Source organism: Nicotiana sylvestris, chromosome 4 (genome assembly GCF_000393655.2).
Source record: "Nicotiana sylvestris chromosome 4, ASM39365v2, whole genome shotgun sequence".
NCBI classification, from domain to species: domain Eukaryota; kingdom Viridiplantae; phylum Streptophyta; class Magnoliopsida; order Solanales; family Solanaceae; genus Nicotiana; species Nicotiana sylvestris.
Window position 1 is genome coordinate 19465481 of NC_091060.1, and position 18993 is coordinate 19484473.

Consider the following 18993-nt stretch of genomic DNA (forward strand, 5'->3'; position numbering starts at 1 on the left):
TATATCCGAGCCTCATGGGACCCCGACTAAACATGCCAACACACCCTATAACATAATTCAAACTTTTTCTAACCTTCGTAACACTCACAACAATATCAAAACATCAAATCACCCTCGGATTCAAGCCTAAGAATTCCAAAACTTTCGAAATCCGAATTCGATCAAAAAGTCGACCAAACGATGTCCAAATGACCTGAAATTTTGCACACACATCACAAATGACATAACGAAGCTACAACAACTCTCGGAATTTCATTCCGATCCTCGGATCAAAATTTCACCTATCAACCGGAATTCGCCAAAATATTAACTTTGCCAATTCAAGCCAAATCCTTCCACGGACTTCCAAAATGCATTCCGATCGCGCTCTTAAGTCATAAATCACCCAACAAAGCTATCCAAATCATAAAATTTCCGATTCGAGCTCATATACAAATAAGTCAACTCTTAGTCAAACCTTTCAAATTCAAAGCTTTCAACTAAGACTGTTCCTTCAAATTCATTCTGATTTTTCCTGAAAATCAAAACCAACGATCTACATCAGTCATAATACGTTACACGGGGCAAGTCATGCCCGGAAACTGGCGATCAAAGTGCAAAAGTTCAAAACGACCGGTCGGGTCGTTACATAGGCTCTCAATCCTAAGCTCAATCAATCGATTTCTTTTTCTTTCGAGTGCATCTTTACAATAGTTTTTTGTACAAGTAGCGAAATTTCCCCAATTTTCAAATTGATCCTTGATAATCATGGTTATTGATGAAAACACGACGAATTCCACAAATCTAGCTCTAGATTCGACACATCCACTCTACATTCATCCATCTAAAAGGCTGGTTCTATGCTTGTACCAATGCCTTTCGACGGATCGGATATAGGTCATGGAGAAGAGGAGTTTTGAGAGCTCTCTCAGTGAAGAATAAAGTGGGATTTATAAATGAAAAATGTCGAAAACCAGACTCTCAGGACCCTAACTGTGATCAATGGGAATGTTGTGACGATATGGTTACATCATGAATCCTAAATTCTATCTCAAAGGATTTAGCGGACAGTCTGCAACATGTTAACGATGCTCATGAACTTTAGAAGGAACTAGAAGATAGGTATGACCAGACAAATAGAGCGAAGTTGTATCAATTGCAGAAAGAGATAAATGATTTGAGTCAAGGAATCCTAGATATCACTGGGTACTACACTAAAATGAAGAAGCTTTGGGAAGAGCTAAACACATTGAATGCACATGCTCAGTGCAAGTGTAATTGCACATGCGGTGCTAAGGCAAATATGCAGAAGGCTGAGTAGGACAGAAGGCTAATTCAGTTTTTAATAGGGCTAAAAGAAGTTTATACTGTAGTAAGGAGAAGCATTTTGATGATGAATGCATTACCTTTACCCGCACATGCCTTTTCAATCCTCATCAAAGAGGAGAAACAAAGAGAGGTCAAGCCAAACAATCAATTTGTGATTGAATCTACTGCCCTGAGTGCTAATAGATCAGGAGGAAATCCTTTTAGAACAAGCTTTGGTCAACGACCAAACACTTCAGACAATGTTGGCTATACAAACTACAATCAACAAGGAAATAGAACTGGAAATAGGACTGTTCATGATTCGGTTTTGATTGGTTTTTTCTTAAAAAGAAATCAAACCAAATAAGTCGTTTTTTCAAATATTAGAACCAAATTAAACAAACCAAACCAATTGAGTCGGTTTTTTCTTGATTCGGTTTATGTCGGGTTTTTTCGGTTATTTGTTAGTTTTTTCTTAAATATAAGACATACACTACCAAACACATATTTCGGCGACCACATTTTCAACGTAACACTATCAAATCAATTGCCCTTTGAGAAATCTATTATTTACCAAGATATATTGATGATAATTGAATCAAATAGTGATGAATAATTTAAGGACTCAATTAAAAATATATTATTTTTAACATGAAATGAATTCTTACACTTAACAAAAGAAAACTACCAATCAAACTAGAATGTAAAGGTAAAGAATTATACTAAAAGTGCAAACTATTATCATTTACCATAAAATTTTTGAAACATTATATAAAAATATACATATATATAGGTGTAAAAATAAATTTAAAATAGCTACTCCTATAGTTGGCTTGGTTCGGGTTTTTTTTGTTTTTTTTTTCTGATTAAAACCAAAACCAAATCAAATATGATTGGTTTTTAAAATTCAAAACCAAAACCAAACCAAACCAAAAAGTATCGGGTTTTTTAGTCGGTTTGGTTTGGTTTTAGGTTTGGTTCGATTTTTCGGATTTTTATGAACACCCCTAACTGGAAACAACAACTACAAGGGAGGATATTCTGGGAGCAGACTCCGACCTTTTTGTGACTATTGTAAGAAACCAGGTCACACTAAGGAAAGATGCTACAAGTTGCATGGTTATCCACAAGATTCAAGGTTCAATAAAAGAAAGAGAATTGCTGCCAATGTACATGGAGGTCAAGGAGAGAGTGTCATTGAAGGTGAAGATTGAAGCAATGGTCAAGTACAGGAACATGACAGAACTATGCAGAACCTTACCAAGGAGCAATATAATCAGTTGCTGAGCATCCTGGAGAATTTTCATGCTGGAAATGGAGGAAATGAACTGAAAGCAGGAGCTATGAACTTTGCATGCATCTCAGCTTGTTCAACTCATTTTGATTCTGGTGCAGGCTCATATGAATGTTCTAGGTCTGTTGCTGACTCTTGGATACTTGATTCTGGGGCATCAAACTACATGACCTATAATAAATCCATGTTAACCAGTATGAAAACCTTAGTGTATCCTTTCCTAGTTACTTTGCCTAATGGTTATAAGGTGAAGATGACATTGATGGGAGATGTAGTGATGAGTCCTAGGTTCACTCTCAAAAGAGTTCTCTTTGTCCCTAGTTTCAAATTCAACCTAATCTCAGTATATTGCTTAACAATTCAACTTGATTGTTTTGTCATATTTACCAAGTTTGCTTGCATCCTTCTGCAGGCCCCTTCACTGAAGAGGCCTCTGGCAATTGGTGAAAGTAAGGATGGTATGTATCTTTACACATCAGATTCTTGCAAGTCCAATACTTCAGACTTCTGCAAATCTAATTTCCATAGTCCTTGATGTGAGCACATGATTTTTTCCCTATAGGAATTACTCCCATAAAATCTAAGAAATAAATTTTTCCCATTATTTGCAATTTTATAGATTTTTCGTAGGATATTTTTGTTAATTATTTGCATTTATGTGCATGTTTACTTTCATTTAAATCATGAAAAATGCCAACATACCATGCATTGAATTTAGGTTGTATTGGTTACATTTCTAAGGTTAATTAATTAATTACATGTTTTATTAAAAATAAAAATCACGAATATAGCTCATATTTCGTTTTTTTAGGTTGTTGATTTTTCTCTTTTAATTTAGGGTCAAGTAACTCTTTATAATTATTTAATTAGATAAGTAGTGTAATTTATACAATTTACATAATTTGAGTATTTAATTTAGGAGTTTATTAATCAAAGAAAGAAAAAAAAACACAAAAAGAAAAAGAAACAAAAAAGGGAATTGAGGAATGGGGGCCAATCGGGCCAAGTCTCCATCCCAAAATCGGGCCCAATGCTCTAACCCATCCCAACCAGCCAATACTTAAAACCACTCCAGCCCAACTTCCCACATCTCACCCGCGCGACCCATTCCCCTAACCCACCCCACTCGCCCAAATATACTCAGACAATACAAGAACCCTAAAATTCCCAAATCTCAAACAACGCAGATACTATTCATCATCTCTCTCGTCCAAATCACTCCCAAACTTTCCACAATTCATGGCGAGTGAACCCCAAACTCACACCCCGCATTTCCCCTTCTCTCCTCCTACCATATTATAACGGTTTGTAATACCCAAAGATTCCCCCCACTCGTGCGATTTCGAGCTATATCATGCGATTGAAGGTTCTTGAGGACGAGCATTGGATGAGTGAGAGGCATTGGATCGATTTCACTCAATCCAAGCCTCACATTCATCAGGTGTTCGTTTTCAAAAAGGATCTCATCCGATTTTGTAAAGGACAGAGAATTTCGAGGTAAAAAATGGGAGAGAAAAAGGTTTTAGGATTTTTTGGGCTTCTCATTTTCTCCTCTGAAAAATATTCTTTTTAAAATTCAAAAAAATACATAAACATTTAGAGTGTTCAATCTGATTTTGGGTTCCAAAACATGGAAATTAATTGAGGTCAATTGAATATTCGTGAGGTTGAAGTTCGTCGATTTCGTTTCTACTGTTGTCCTACTGATTTGCTGCTGAACTTCACTAGGATTTTGGAATCAAAAGGTGTATTTGCTAATTCTGTAATTATTATAAAGGAAATTTGCAATGTCAGGTTCGATTTTTTCTACTATGTGACTCTGGTTTTTTAGGTATTCTTGAGCTATGAGATTCTGTCTAGAATGGTTTGTTTTGTTCTGTGATCGAATTTCTTGCTGATGAATCTCTTCTCAATGGTGTGATGTGCTTGAGTACGTTCAGTCAGTAAGAGTTTTTTTTGAGTGGTCATTCTTTATGCTTTATATGCTTTAATTGTTATTATAGTGTCGAGCGTTTGAGTCAAGATGTCGTCGTTTTCAAATGAACGATTGCGTTCAGTTTTGGGATTGTATGGATTCCTGAAGGGTGTCACATTACTGTTAGTTTTGGTCGATTGGTTCTCATAATGTTTGCAAAGTTTTCCTGTTATAGTTGGTTGGTCTGTTAACGTAAAGCTGCTCTTGTCTGTTGAAACTTGGAAGTTGAATCATATGTTTGCTTGATTCTGAACATGACAGTATAAGTATGAAGCATTGCATTTAAGGTGTTATTAGTTTATGTTTAAATAGGCTCTCATGAGAAAATGTCGGAGTCCTCTGTTCATTAGTTCATTAGTTTGAGGTATGCTAAAGTATATCTTGTTTGCTTAATGGGTATAATGGATTCATACCTCGTCTTTTACTCCATATCTGTGCATGAGCTGCGTCCGAATGGATAGTTCTATGTCGTTTGTACCACTTTTGAGTTATTTTTTAAAAAGGGACTGGCGTGGTTATGTTAGTTTGGTTTAAAAGGATGAACCAGTTTTTCTTTTGTGGAAGGTTTTTCATTATCTATTTCCAAGTTGATAGATAAGAACTGAAACTACGTGCCTGCCTGGAAGCTTGTGCTGTTGCAGGAATTCAGAAAAATTATCTTCATTGTATGTTTGGATGGAGTCAGTGCTTGATCTGTTAACCCATTTTCAATACAACTCTTTGTAATAACTAGTTTTTCAGGAATTCAAATGTTGGTTTCGAAATTGGTGGGCCACTGCTATAATATTTTACTTCATTAGAGGATCCTCACTCCCCATCCCTTAGTATAGATGTACAGAAGCTCAAAAACCTGGCTTGTGTTTCATTTGGCATTAATCTCAGTTTGTTGAGGTTTGTTGGTTAGATGTTTCCCTCCTTTTCTCCTCTATCTTCATTCTTCCCCTTTCTTTTATGATAATTTGAGGCGACACTTTAATTGGAATTGGAGCTTTATTTCCTTTTGTTTATTAAAATAACAGTAACATTGGTGTGAGGATAGGGTTCTAAGGGATGAAAGATTGCAAGCTGAATGATAGTAAGATATAGTAAGGCTTGCTGGAAAATGACATTTGTTACTTGATAATTAGTGAAAAGCATGCCAATTGTTGATGGATTCATGAATACTTCATTGAGCTTTGGCAATTTCTTTAACTACTGATGTTATTCCTTTCATGGTAGATTACTGTATTGGCATGCGAAATATGTCATGTATTAAGGGAACTCCTAGTAACATTAATTAATATCTGGTTTTGTGTTGTCTAGTTGGAGTCTATAGTAATTGATCGAACCTCTGCTCTTATTTTGTGCTTTTGTTGCTTGTTATAGAATACTATGCTAAGCTGCAAATAATCTTCTTGTAAAGTGACATGGATTCTTCATGGAAAAAAAGGTTCTTGTAAATCATGGTTTTTATTCGCAAATATAGATGAACTAGTTGAATCACCTTCTTAATAATTAGATTATCGTAGCTACGGGTATGGTTCCCGTGACGTAGTTGTGATACTTAATCCCTAATTAGTTCTAATATGAATATCCATAGTTCATTTGGTTGAATAGTTTGGAGGCGTGCCATTCATACATGTGAATCATATAACCAATGGCCCTCATATTTTACAACTTAGATGCTAAAATAAATCACGTAGTTTGCTTTAGGCATGCAATTAAATTATTACAACTACGGGTACGGTTCCCGTGACGTGGTTGTGATACCTAATTTTAAATTAGATTTAAATAGGAGCATCCTTAGTTTGCTTTAGTGAAATACTTTTCTTTTAATAAAATTGAGGTGTGCCATCCAATCACCTAGTCTATGGCCCTCACATTGATCTCAACTAGTGTAGAAAATGCCTTGAATTTTCGCAGTTTGCTTTGGGCGCGTTAATTAAATAAGTCGTCATAGCTACGGGTACGATTCCCGTGATGTAGTCGTAATGCTTAATTTTAAAATTCGGGGGTACATTTATGTGACCCGACCACAATTCAATCTTGTTAATAAAATAAATATGTTGTGGATCATGGGTACGGTTCCCGTGACATGGTTCACAACATGTATTAAATAAATATTTTTATAACAATTGGATTATTAAAGTGGTTATAAAGTAAAAAAATGCACATAGGTTTCAAAGATATTTTTTAATCAAAATAATAGGTTAATAATAACAGTTGAGCTACCGTGCTAAAATCACGGAACCCAAAAATGCCTAATACCTTCTCTCGAGTTAACATAATTCCTTACTCGAATTTCTTTGTTCGCGGACTGTAAAACAGGGTCAATCTTTCCTCGATTCGGGATTTTAAATTGGTGACTTGGGACACCATAAATTATCTCAAGTGGCGACTCTGAATTTTAAATAAAATAATCTCATGTCGGTTGTCACTTAAATTGGAAAAAATTCCCTTATACCCCGTCCGGGAGTGGAAAAAGGAGGTGTGATAGCTCTGACGACTCTGCTGGGGAAAAGAACCCAGAATCTCTGGTTCATGGTTCAAGAATTCGAGCTTAGAATAATTGTTATATTTGGCTTTATTTATTGTCTGATTTTATTTACATGTGTGGGCCTAATATGCTAAATGTTATTTTTTTACCGCTTTGATATTATCTGAACTGTATATAAACTGCTACGAAACCCCTCTCTTCTATCTTCTGAGGAGTGCACGTTGACATGACTTTTTTCTGTTAGTGTCATATCCCAATTTAGAACGAGGTTCGGACAAGTTGCAAAGCTGAATGATCTTTTGGTTACCGGTACGTTGCCCCCTCTCGGCTCGAGTTGTCCGCTCGGGTAAGCCAGGTCTAGAACAATGCACCCAGGTTTTAAACCTAAAATTACTCAGCCTCATGCCGGATCCCTAATAGGAACGCTTGTTTGCATCATGTGCATTTGACTTTGGGGACTCAACATAGGGGTTGAGTCCGTCTAGGACAGGTGTACCCGAAAATAAAAGACCAACCTAGTGCATTTTTATGTCCTATCTGCGCATTTAACTTGTTTCGGATTGCATGTTGACCGGCTTCTTGATTGAGTAAGGAAAACCAAAAGAAAAAAACCCAAGTTGAGGTATGAGAGAGGATTTCACCCGTTTCCCAAAAATGATATCCAAAATGTCCCGAAACTCGACCGAATTTTCGAAAAAAAGAAGAAGAAAAGATTCCTTGAAAAATAAAGGAAAAAGAGTTTCTTGAAAAGAGAAGAGGTAGTCCAAAATGGTTTTTGTTTTTTTTTTCCTTTTCTTGTCAAAACTGGCCGAACTACGGGCGTTTGATTCTTACCGGACGTGGGATACGTAGGCAACTCTCATCGGGTCCAGCCCAGCTTTTGAAAATTTGAAAAAAAATTATATGAAGTGTCGTCATTTTGTCATAAATAAAGTAGGTGATGCCGTTTTGTCTAAATAGCCGAATGTCCCAGCGGGACGCCGGAAGGCTGCTTTGCAAAAATAGCCACCGACGGTTTCTTTGTTAAATTTGGCCATTAGCGAACACAGCTCTAAGAACTTCCCTTTCGAAGTAATGAAAGGTCGTATTCGCAAAAGTAGCCCTGATTTTTTTTTGCAAAAAATAAGCCTTTTATCAATTTTCAAATAAGATTCACTTTGTCTTTAAACCAACCACCTTAATCTAAATGTGCAGAATGAGCACGAGTCAAAATTTACCAATGAAGGTCATGTCTAAGATTCCGTTGGATCAACTAATGTGGTGGGAAGATTTGGGTAAAGAAGGACGAGATGTGATCAACCTTTATTTGGGAGGGCTCACCGGATTGATGAAGATCAGGCCTAGAGGAGACATAATAAGGGCACTGGTAATATTTTGGGACCCAGCTCACAACGTCTTACATTTCTCAGATTTTGAACTCACGCCCACCTTGGAAGAGATAGCGGGTTATATGGGAAGTACCGAAGGTCTAAGGCATAAGTACCTGGTCGCTCCAAGAACCGTTACCCCTCACAAGTTCCTGGATTTGCTAAAAATAAGTAGGGGGGTCCAGTATGCAGATTTGGCGGTCGGTTTTTTCACTCTACGCTTCATATACCATAGGTACAGGCATGTAGGAAGATTTGACAACCCGGAACGTGGGGTTTATAGCAAAGGGAACCGAGCAAAATGGGATGAGCATAGGCGCTTCGCTTTCATGGTAGCTTTCTTAGGTCTCGTGGTGTTTCCCCGAAAGGATGGGAATATCGATTTGCGGGTAGCTGGAGTCGTCACTGTCTTGATTACCAATGCCAAGAGCACTCTCACCCCTATGATTGTGTCTGAGATATACCGAGCTCTCACAACTTGTAAAGCTGGGGCAGACTTTTTCGAGGGATGCAATTTGCTATTACAAATGTGGATGATCGAGCATTTGTGTCACCGCCCTCAGTATATGAGTTATGGATCCACGGAGAAAAGCTGCATTGAAGAGTTTGACGCAACGATTTTAGGGCAAAAGTTGCCAGAAGGGTTTGGAGATTGGGTATCCCGCCTTCACTCCATCACTGCGGGGCAAATAGAGTGGACACTGGGTTGACTTCCTGTAGAAGTAATTGTGTATATGCCTGCCACCGGTCCTTACCTCCTTCTAATGGGTCTTCGAGGCATTCAGCCTTACGCTCTATACCGGGTGATGAGATAGTTGGGAAGATGCCAGGTGATGCACCCAGATGAAGATCTTAGTGTTTATGCGGTTGAAGTCAGCTCCGACGACCAATTTCATGAAGAAACAGTTCATCATATTTGGAATGAGTGCCAGTATTTGACAGCAAACACTCGAGTGCGTGACCTATCTAGAGGCGAGGTCTCACCCGTCTATCTTGCCTGGTATAGAAAGAACACCGCAAGGGCCGAACCTGAAAGACCAACCAAAAAGCCTCACATCCAGGAATTTGTTGAGGCGTCGCAAGAACAGTGGGCTTGGTTGGCCAATGAGAATGAGTACAGGGCCACAATAGGCAAATTGGAAAAACAAGTCAGGGATCTTCCATTTGAGAATGGTTTGCAAGCCGCTGCAGATGGGGGTGAAAAGAAAAAGTTAGCCAAGGAAAATGACGCTCTCCGATCCCAAATTCAGGAAATGAAAATAGCATCCGAAAACCCCGCCAGAAGTGCAAAAAATAAAAAACTTATAGGTAACCTTAGGCAGAAAGAAGGTGAATATGGTTTTGATCTGAAAAAGGTCGAGGGAGAACTGGCAAAGGCTCGAACAAAATTGGCTAAGAATGCGGAGGAACGAGCACGCTTGGTTCAACAACTAAAAGAGAAATATGACAATGGAGTCTTGGGGTTGAAGAAAAAGATCATTGTCCTTGAGAACAAAATGACCAAGGAGGCAAACGATTTCAAAGTAGAACGGGAACACTGCTATGCCCTGATGTCACAGCTAGAGAAAGACCTACAACAACTTCAAGAGCAAAATCATACAGTCGAATCAGTTTTGGATGCCAGATCACAGTAGATTGGACGGTTGCTACAGGAGAAGGGTATTATTAGGGAAAGGGTTATGAGAATTGCGGACTACATTGTGATGAAGTGCAAGGAGTGTGAATACATGACCAGATCCATGTTCTGGATGACTTGTTTCACTTCCAAGAAGATATAGCACAAAGGCCCGCAGCAAGGCCAACTGGAGCAGCAGTTGAGGCACTTATATATTCTTGACTTTGTTTGTTCGAGTCTGTATTTTGTTAGTTTATTTTTCAAGTCTGTATTTTCAGTTTGTTAGTTCATTTTTCAAGTCTGTATTTTCAGTTTTCTTTTGAATTTGTTAGTCCACTCATCGAGTCTGTCAGTCTTTATGTTTAATTCTGTAGGGGAATTTGTCGTAATCAAGGTGTTTTATTTTATGAAAAATAAAAACCCAAAAAAATTATTTTTTTATTATTTCGCACATGCCCCAGAACTACGCTTGGTCTGATTCATGCGGCGTCATGATACGTAGGCAATCCCCATAGAATTCGATCATATGCAAAATGGAAATTAGTGAAAGCCGGGATGACACAAGCAGTCGTTCAAATGCATAATAAAAATGGTTAACTGCTTAGGTGCATTGCATCTCCAACGTGCAGTTGCCTAGCTTTTAAGCTCTAATCGCTAACAAGTTTGCTAGTTGTCATCAAGTTCAGACAGGTGGTTAGTTTGTTTAGCATTCTGGCAACTCTCCCATACAACACTAGGTCCAAAGACAAGTTGATCATGGCTGGCCAAGAACTGGATGCAAGTGTTATTGATTCGTCAAAGGAGGGGGAAGATTCTGATGTTAATCTGAAAGAGGAGAACATAAGTTGAAACATCAAATGGCAGAGATGTACCAGGCATGGATAAAAGGGCATCCACCACCATCATACCCCGCCAACCCTACTTTCGTCCCTCCACTGGCTCAGTCCCAAGAACCTCCCACTGTTGATTCATCTCCAGGCTTTCCCCATTACCACCACTACCAAGGCACCACTTCCCAAACCCCACAAGCACCACCACCCAAACCAATCCCATACCACCAAACCCCACAAGCACCACCACCCAAACCAATCCCATACCCCATCCACCAGCCACCCCACCCCTACTTTCGTGGTACGCCCACCCGCTACACTTCATCGATCTTCCAGTGAGCCCTTATTACAAACCCAAGATAACCAATACTATCCCTCAGAGCCTAGTTTCAAGGCCCTAGACCATTACTCCTATACTCCTCGTTTCGACCTCCCAGTTGAGACTGAGAAACCACCTAAAAACCCAGAACATGAGGAGATGTTCAGGAAGGTTAGAAGCATGGAACAATCATTCAGAAATATGTAGGGATTGGAAGGCCAGGTGAACGTAGCCTACAAAGATTTGTGTATATTTCCCGATGTTTAGTTTCCTGTGGGGTTTAAGATGCCAAAGTTTGATTTGTATGACGGGCATGGAGACCCGGTGGCCCATTTGAGGGGATTCTGCAGTAAAATGAGAGGAGCTGGCGGGAAAGATGAGCTATTGATGGCATACTTTAGCTAGAGTCTAAGTGGCTTGGCATTGGAGTGGTACACTAGTCAGGATCACAGCAGATGGTATACTTGGGATGATTTGGCCCAAGCATTCGCTCGTCATTTCTAGTACAACATCAAGATTGTTCCAGATCATTTGTATTTGACTAAGATTGAGAATAAGCCTAGTGAAAGTTTCAGAGAATATGGTTTTCGTTGAAGAGAACAAGCAGCAAGAGTTAAACCTCCCCGATGGAGGAGAGCAAAATGGTGGAGTACTTTCTACAGGCTCTGGAGCCTACCTATTTTGGCCATATGATATCAGCCATAGGCAAGTCTTTCAACAAGGTAGTGAAGATGGGTGACATGGTGGAAGAAGGGCTTAAATCAAGCAAAATCATGAGTTACTCGGCTATCAAGGCAACTACCCAAGCCATTCAGAACGGTTCTGGGGGACTGATTGGAAAGAAGAAGAAAGGAGACGTGGCAACAGTTGATTCAGGATCATGGTTTGGACCTAGGGGCCCGTCACACCATTATACCCAGCCTCGACCCCCTCACTGAACCTACACCTAAACCCCATATAACCCACCCCAACACTACTTCCCATCACCAGACCCTCATATTTCTGTCCACCACGCCTAAATATATACTCAACCCCATGCCTACTCACAATGGCGTGCTCCAGCCCCACAAAAAAAAAATTCAGCTCCACAAAATGCTTACCTACCCCTACAAGCCTACCGAAACCCTGCCAGCCCAGGTTTCTGACCTAATACAACGTTCAAAAATGAGAGGTTGCAGTGAAAGAAAACTTTCATCCCGTTGGGGGAGTCTTATACCAGTTTATTCCATAGATTGAGGCAGTTGGATATGCTGAGGCCAATTGAGTCGAAATTGCCAAACCCTCCTCCAAAGAATCATGATTACTTCGTGAGCCGTGAATATTGTTCTTGTACTTCGGGACATGATACGGAGAAGTGTTGGCACTTGCAAAATGACATCCAGGAGCTCATCGACACCAACCGGATTGAAGTCCAAACTCCATAGGTACCCAATATCAACTTGAACCCATTGCCAACCCATGAGGGAACAAATATGATCGAGATAGTACACAAGGGAGGGGAGCCCAAGAATACTTCACAGTCCGTCATGATGATTCGGTCCAGTGAGGTCAAGCCAGTCAAAAAACTAACGGTTGAAGGATCAGTGAACAAGTTGAGCATGACAAACGGTGAGCCATCTGTGGTAGTTAAGAAAAAATCTCCAAGTGATGTTGTATCAAAGAAAGAAAAGTCAAAAGTAGTTATGCCAGGGTTGGCAAACAAGCCTGTCATAATTGTAGAGGATGCATGTACGGATCTTGTCATCATCAAGCCTGTAACCCAGTTGCCGGTAATCAACAACAAGGATATCCATGGAACTATGAACGGGTGATAGTGACCTATAAGGGAACGAAAGTGAAAAAAGATCTCAATGAGGCCCAGGGATTAACTCGTTCGAGGAGATGCTTTGCCCCGAAAGAGCTAAGGAAAGCTAAAACATCCAGAGATAATCCAATTCTAGTAAAGAAAGCAGTCACTGAAGAAGAGGCGGAGGAGTTTCTGAGAAAAATGAAGGTACAAGATTACTCCATCGTGGAGTAGTTGAGAAAGATGCCTACTCAGATTTCCTTGCTATCATTGCTAATCCATTCAATCGAGCATCGTCGGACCCTGATGAAAATCCTAAATGAAGCTCATGTCCCCGAAAAAATTTCAGTGAACCATCTAGAGAAGATCGCCAATAAAATATTTAAGGTGAATAGGGTCACCTTCTCTGATGACGAATTGCCTATGGAAGGTACCGAACATAACAAAGCTCTCTATCTTACGGTAAAATGTGAAGATTCTGTGGTTATCAGGGTGTTAGTCGACAATGGTTCCAGTGCAAACATCTGCCCTCTCTCTACTCTGAACAAGTTGAAAGTTGATGACGAGAGAATTCACAAGAACATCATATGCGTCCGAGGATTTGATGGTGGAGGGAAAGATTCAGTTGGTGATATAGTGCTTGAGTTGACAATAGGACCGGTGAAATTCACCATGGAGTTCCAGGTACTGGACATGGCCGTCTCCTACAATTTGCTGTTAGGTCGACTTTGGATTCATGCCGCCAAAGCAGTCCCGTCCACTTTGCACCAGATGGTCAAGTTCGAGTGGGATAGACAGGAGATTGTCGTGCATGGTGAAGAGAATTTGTGTGCTCATAGTGATGCCTCCGTCCCGTTCATCGAGGCTGAAGATGACAAAGGTCCCTGGGTCTATCAAGTTTTTGAAACAGTGCCGGTTGAGAAGGCTCCAGAAGGGAAATGTTTCCCAACTCCAAAGATAGCCTCTGCATCAGTCATGGTGGCCTTTGAAATGCTGAAAAATGGCTTTGTGCCAGGTAAAGGTCTGGGTGCATCTCTGCAGGGTATCATACAACCAGTATCCCTCCCTGAAAATTTAGGTACGTTTGGTCTTGGATTCAAACCTACAGCGGCAGATATGAAAAGAGCTAAAAGGTTGAAACAGAAGGCGTGGGCACTTCCAAAGCCTATTTCGCGTCTCTCCAGGTCTTTTGTCAAGACCGGTGCCAGGAAACGCCCAGTGACGATTGTCACACCTCCTTTTTACCATCCCCGGAAGGGGTATAAGGGAGTTTTTTCCAATTAAAGTGACAATCAAAACGGGATTATTTTATTTAGAAATCAAAGTCGCCACTTGGGATAATTTATGATGTCCCAAGTCATCGATTTAAAATCCCGAATCGAGGAAAGATTAACTCTGTTTTACAGTCTGTGAAACACAAAACTCCGGGTAAGGAATTCTGTTAACTCGAGAGAAGGTGTTAGGCATTTTCGGATTCCGTGATGTTGCTCAACTGTTAATATTGGCCTATTTATTTGATTTTAAAATAGCTTTGAAACCTATGTGCATTTTTGTTTCCTCTACCACTTTTAATTAATTATTTAACCACTTTTTAGGATTTGTGAAATTTATTTGAACGAGTCGCGATTGCGCGCGCTCGTATGTTTTGTACACATTGCGAATCGCGTCACTTGAAATGCACCGGCGGTTTGCAATATATTTATTTTATTATTATTTGAAGTTATCGTCGGATCACATGAAATGCACACCCGAATTGAGATTTACGTATCATGATCATGCCACGGGAACCGTACCCATAGCCACGATAATTTATTAATCGCGCCTAAAGCGAGCTAGCGCATTTAAATTACTTTCCTAAGTTTGAAATTATTGCAAGGCCAAGAGTTATGGATTGGGTTAGCTAAAGAAATCATGAGATCAATTATATAACTAAGTTATTAGAAATATTTACAACTTAAGAAATTGTTAATATTTTACCTCTTGAGACTGTTTTCAATTACTAAACTAGCGGTGAATTAAGTGAGAAGATTAATGAGTTAAGGAATTACTGAAGCAATAACAAGATTATGTGGAGCAATTAACTACTATGTAAAAGGGTATGTCAAGGAACTGGATTCATCAATCAAAATAAAAAAATGAAAGACATGCGGATACGAAACAACGAAGAAAATGGCAAGCATCATAAGAACAAAATAAAGTTGCAGAAACGAGATGGGCCTTATGTAAAGCTTACTCGATATGTCGTTTAGAAATCTCCGGCAAATACACATGGTTGCTCCGAAACATTGAAGAAAAATAAGAAATACTATTGGAACTTTGGCCTGAACCTCGCCGAAAACCTCGGACGGATAACCTCGAACGGACAACCGGTTACATTTCTTGCTGGCGTTTATCTCATGCGCAATTCTGGACGACCATTGAACCACCTATCATCCATATCTACACGATAGCGCTGATTGAAAAAAATTTGTTTTGTAGTTGAGAATAATCACTTGTTAGCTCCACAATTGTGCGTGACCCATGATTCAGTATTGGTCTCTCTGATTTTTGATAACAAAAGGAGATATGGGGAGAGGGGCAGAAGTCGTTAGGTTAGGAAAAATGGTCGTCCCCCATTTTGGACTTCCTCCGCCATTTTCAGCTTTTTTCCGAATTGGAAATATTTGTTGCCTTCCAAGAAGATAGGCTGCCGTTCTCTCTTTAGTCTCCTAGGTTAGTTTTTGTAGGGTTTTTTAAGTTAAGGGGTATGTGTCTTGGAACTATGGGTTAGGTCCGAAAATTAAACTTAAAAATGAGTTGTTTGAGCCCAACTTTTATTCTTTCTCCTTGAACAAGACTAAAAATACTACATCATTTACTAATTAATCCTACTTAAATAAAATAACTATTAAAATAAGACTAACCGTTAAAACAAACTTATTTTTGGTATTTTCCAAGATTAAAAATGACTACAAAACATTAATGAAACTATTTTTTTTGTAATTTTCATTTTCTTGTAATAAATAAAGTAAAAAGGTCAAAATTAGTTGAAATAGCGATATTAAGCCTAAATTAAATATTTACATGCTAAAATATAAAAAATCTTGGGGAGGGTCAAAAATCACATGTCTACAACGACAGTTCCAAGTTCTGTGGTTGACATTGATGAGGAGTTAATTGAAAGGTTCCAGAGGTTGTTTGATGATGTGAACATGACAGAAGTTGGAGAAGGTTCTAGCAAAGCGGACGTGTAGTTCGTCGGGCCGAATGTAAAGCTTAACAATTGGAAGGCTACTTCTCTCCCTATCCGGAAGGAGTCTTGGTACTTTGTTTTGTTTTCCTTTCTATTTGGGTCATTCCAGGGTTATGACCCAGATTTTTTATTTTCCGCTTGTTGATGTACAAACCCTGTTATCCTTTATTTTCAATGAAATGCAATTTCCCTTTTTCATCATTCCTGATAGTTGTATTTTTGTTTTCTATTCTTCTCTGTACAGTTCTTTTTATGCTGGTTTCAATGACATGACATGCATTAGGAATCTTCGGCCAAGTCTTAAAAGTGAATCTTATTCCGAAATAATAATCCAAGAAATAGAGCGTGATGATGAATCATAATATGATGAGGATGAGGCCCTTGAAGAGATTAGTAAGGAACTAAATCATTTTGAAGAAAAATCCAAGCCTAATCTAAACGATACAGAAGCAATCAATCTAGGGGACCCAGATAATTTCAGAGAAGTGACCATCTTGAACCGCAAATCAGGGAAGAAATAATTAAAGCATTGTTTGAATATAAGGATATTTTTGCATGATCATATGATGACATGCCAGGCTTGAGTACTGATTTGGTGGTCCACAAACTGCCAATTGATCCAGCATTTCCTCCCGTTAAGCAGAAGTTGAGAAAGTTTGAAACTGACATGAGTGTGAAGATTAAAGAAGAGGTCACAAAGCAGCTTGATGCAAAGGTCATTCGAGTCACGCGGTATCCCTTGTGGTTAGCCAATGTTGTGCCTGTGTCAAAGAAAGATGGTAAGACCAGAGTGTGTGTTGATTACCGTGATCTCAATAAGGCAAGTCCAAAGGAAAACTTTCCACTGCCAAATATCCACATTTTGATTGATAATTGTGCCAAACATGAGATTGAGTCTTTTGTGGATTGCTATGCGGTGTATCATCAGATTTTAATGGATGAGGAAGATGCGGAAAAGACTGCATTCATCACGCCATGTGAAACATACTGCTACCCAGTCATGCCTTTTGGTTTGAAAATCACTGGGGCAACTTACATGAGGGCAATGACAACCATATTCCATGACATAACACACAAGGAAATTGAGGTTTACGTAGATGATGTGATCATAAAGTCCATGAAGCAGTCTGACCACGTCAAAGATTTGAGAAAGTTTTTCCAAAGGCTCCGCAGGTACAATCTTAAGCTTAATCATGCAAAGTGCGCATTTGGTGTTCCATCGGGGAAATTGTTGGGATTCATAGTCAATCGGCGGGGAATTGAATTGGATCCATCAAAGATCAAAGCTATCCAGGAATTGCCACCGCCAAAGAACAAGACCGAGGTGATGAGTCTGTTAGGGAGGCTGAACTACATCAGTAGGTTTATTGCTCAGGTCACGACAACTTATGAGCCCATCTTTAAGCTGCTAAAGAAGGATGCTGCCTTTGATTCTGTATTTGACAGTCTTGGATAATTCATTTGGTTGTGTGTTGGGTCAACATGACATCACTGGCAGGAAAGAGCAAGCCATCTGCTATCTCAGCAAGAAGTTCACATCTTAGAGGTTAAGTATACTCCCCTTGAAAGGACATGTTGCGCCCTGACTTGGGGTAGCACAGAAGTTGAAGCATTATCTGTCGTCTTACACTAATTACCTCATTTCTCGTCTGGATCCTTTGAAGTATATCTTTCAGAAGCCCATGCCCACAGGAAGGCTCGCAAAGTGGTAGATCTTGCTCACCGAATTTGACATCATATACGTGACTCGGACAGCGATGAAAGCCCAAGCTTTAGCCGATCACTTGACCGAGAACCCGGTGGATAAAGAATATAAACCTTTGAGGACTTACTTCCCTGATGAAGAAGTAATGCATATCGACGAGGTCGAGAAGGACGAAAAGCCCGGTTGGAAACTTTTCTTTGATGGGGCAACCAACATGAAATGTGTCAGTATAGGGGCAATGCTTATTTCTGAAACAGGGCATCACTACCCTGTTACAGCCCAGCTGCATTTCTACTGTACCAACAACATGGCTTAGTACAAGGCATGCATTCTGGGACTAAGGCTAGCTGTAGATATGGGAATCCAGGAAGTCTTGGTCTTGGAAAACTTGGACCTTCTGGTGCACCAGATTCAAGGAGAATGGGAGACACGGGATTTAAATCTTATACCGTATCGACAATATTTGCATGATCTTTGTCAACGGTATTGATCAATAGAATTTAGGCATATTCCAAGGATCCATAATGAGGTTGCCGATGCTTTGGCTACCTTGGGGTCAATGTTGCACCATCCGGACAAAGCTTATGTTGACCCTCTATTTATTCAAGTTCGTGATCAGCATGCCTACTGAAATGTGGTTGAGGAAGAACTCGATGGTGAACCATGGTTCCATGACATCATGGAGTATATCAGGATGGGGGTGTATCCGGTATAAGCCACACATGATCAAAAGAGAACAATTCAGCGTTTGGCTAGTGGATTTTTCTTGAGCGGGGGAGTCTTGTACAAAAGAACTCCGGATCTTGGGCTGTTACGGTGCATCGATGCAAAGCAAGCCACGACTATCATGACCGAGGTACATTTCGGAGTTTGCGGGCCGCATATGAGCGGATATGTTCTGGCAAAGAAAATTCTCCGAGCAGGTTATTACTGGCTAACCATGGAGCGAGATTGCATCAGTTTTGTGCGCAAATGTCATTAATGCCAAGTACACAAAGACTTGATTCATGCTCCGCCAATTAAATTGCACACGATGTCTGTACCATGCCCCTTTGTTGCCTGGGGCATGGACGCCATTGGACCAATTGAGCCAGCATCATCTAATGG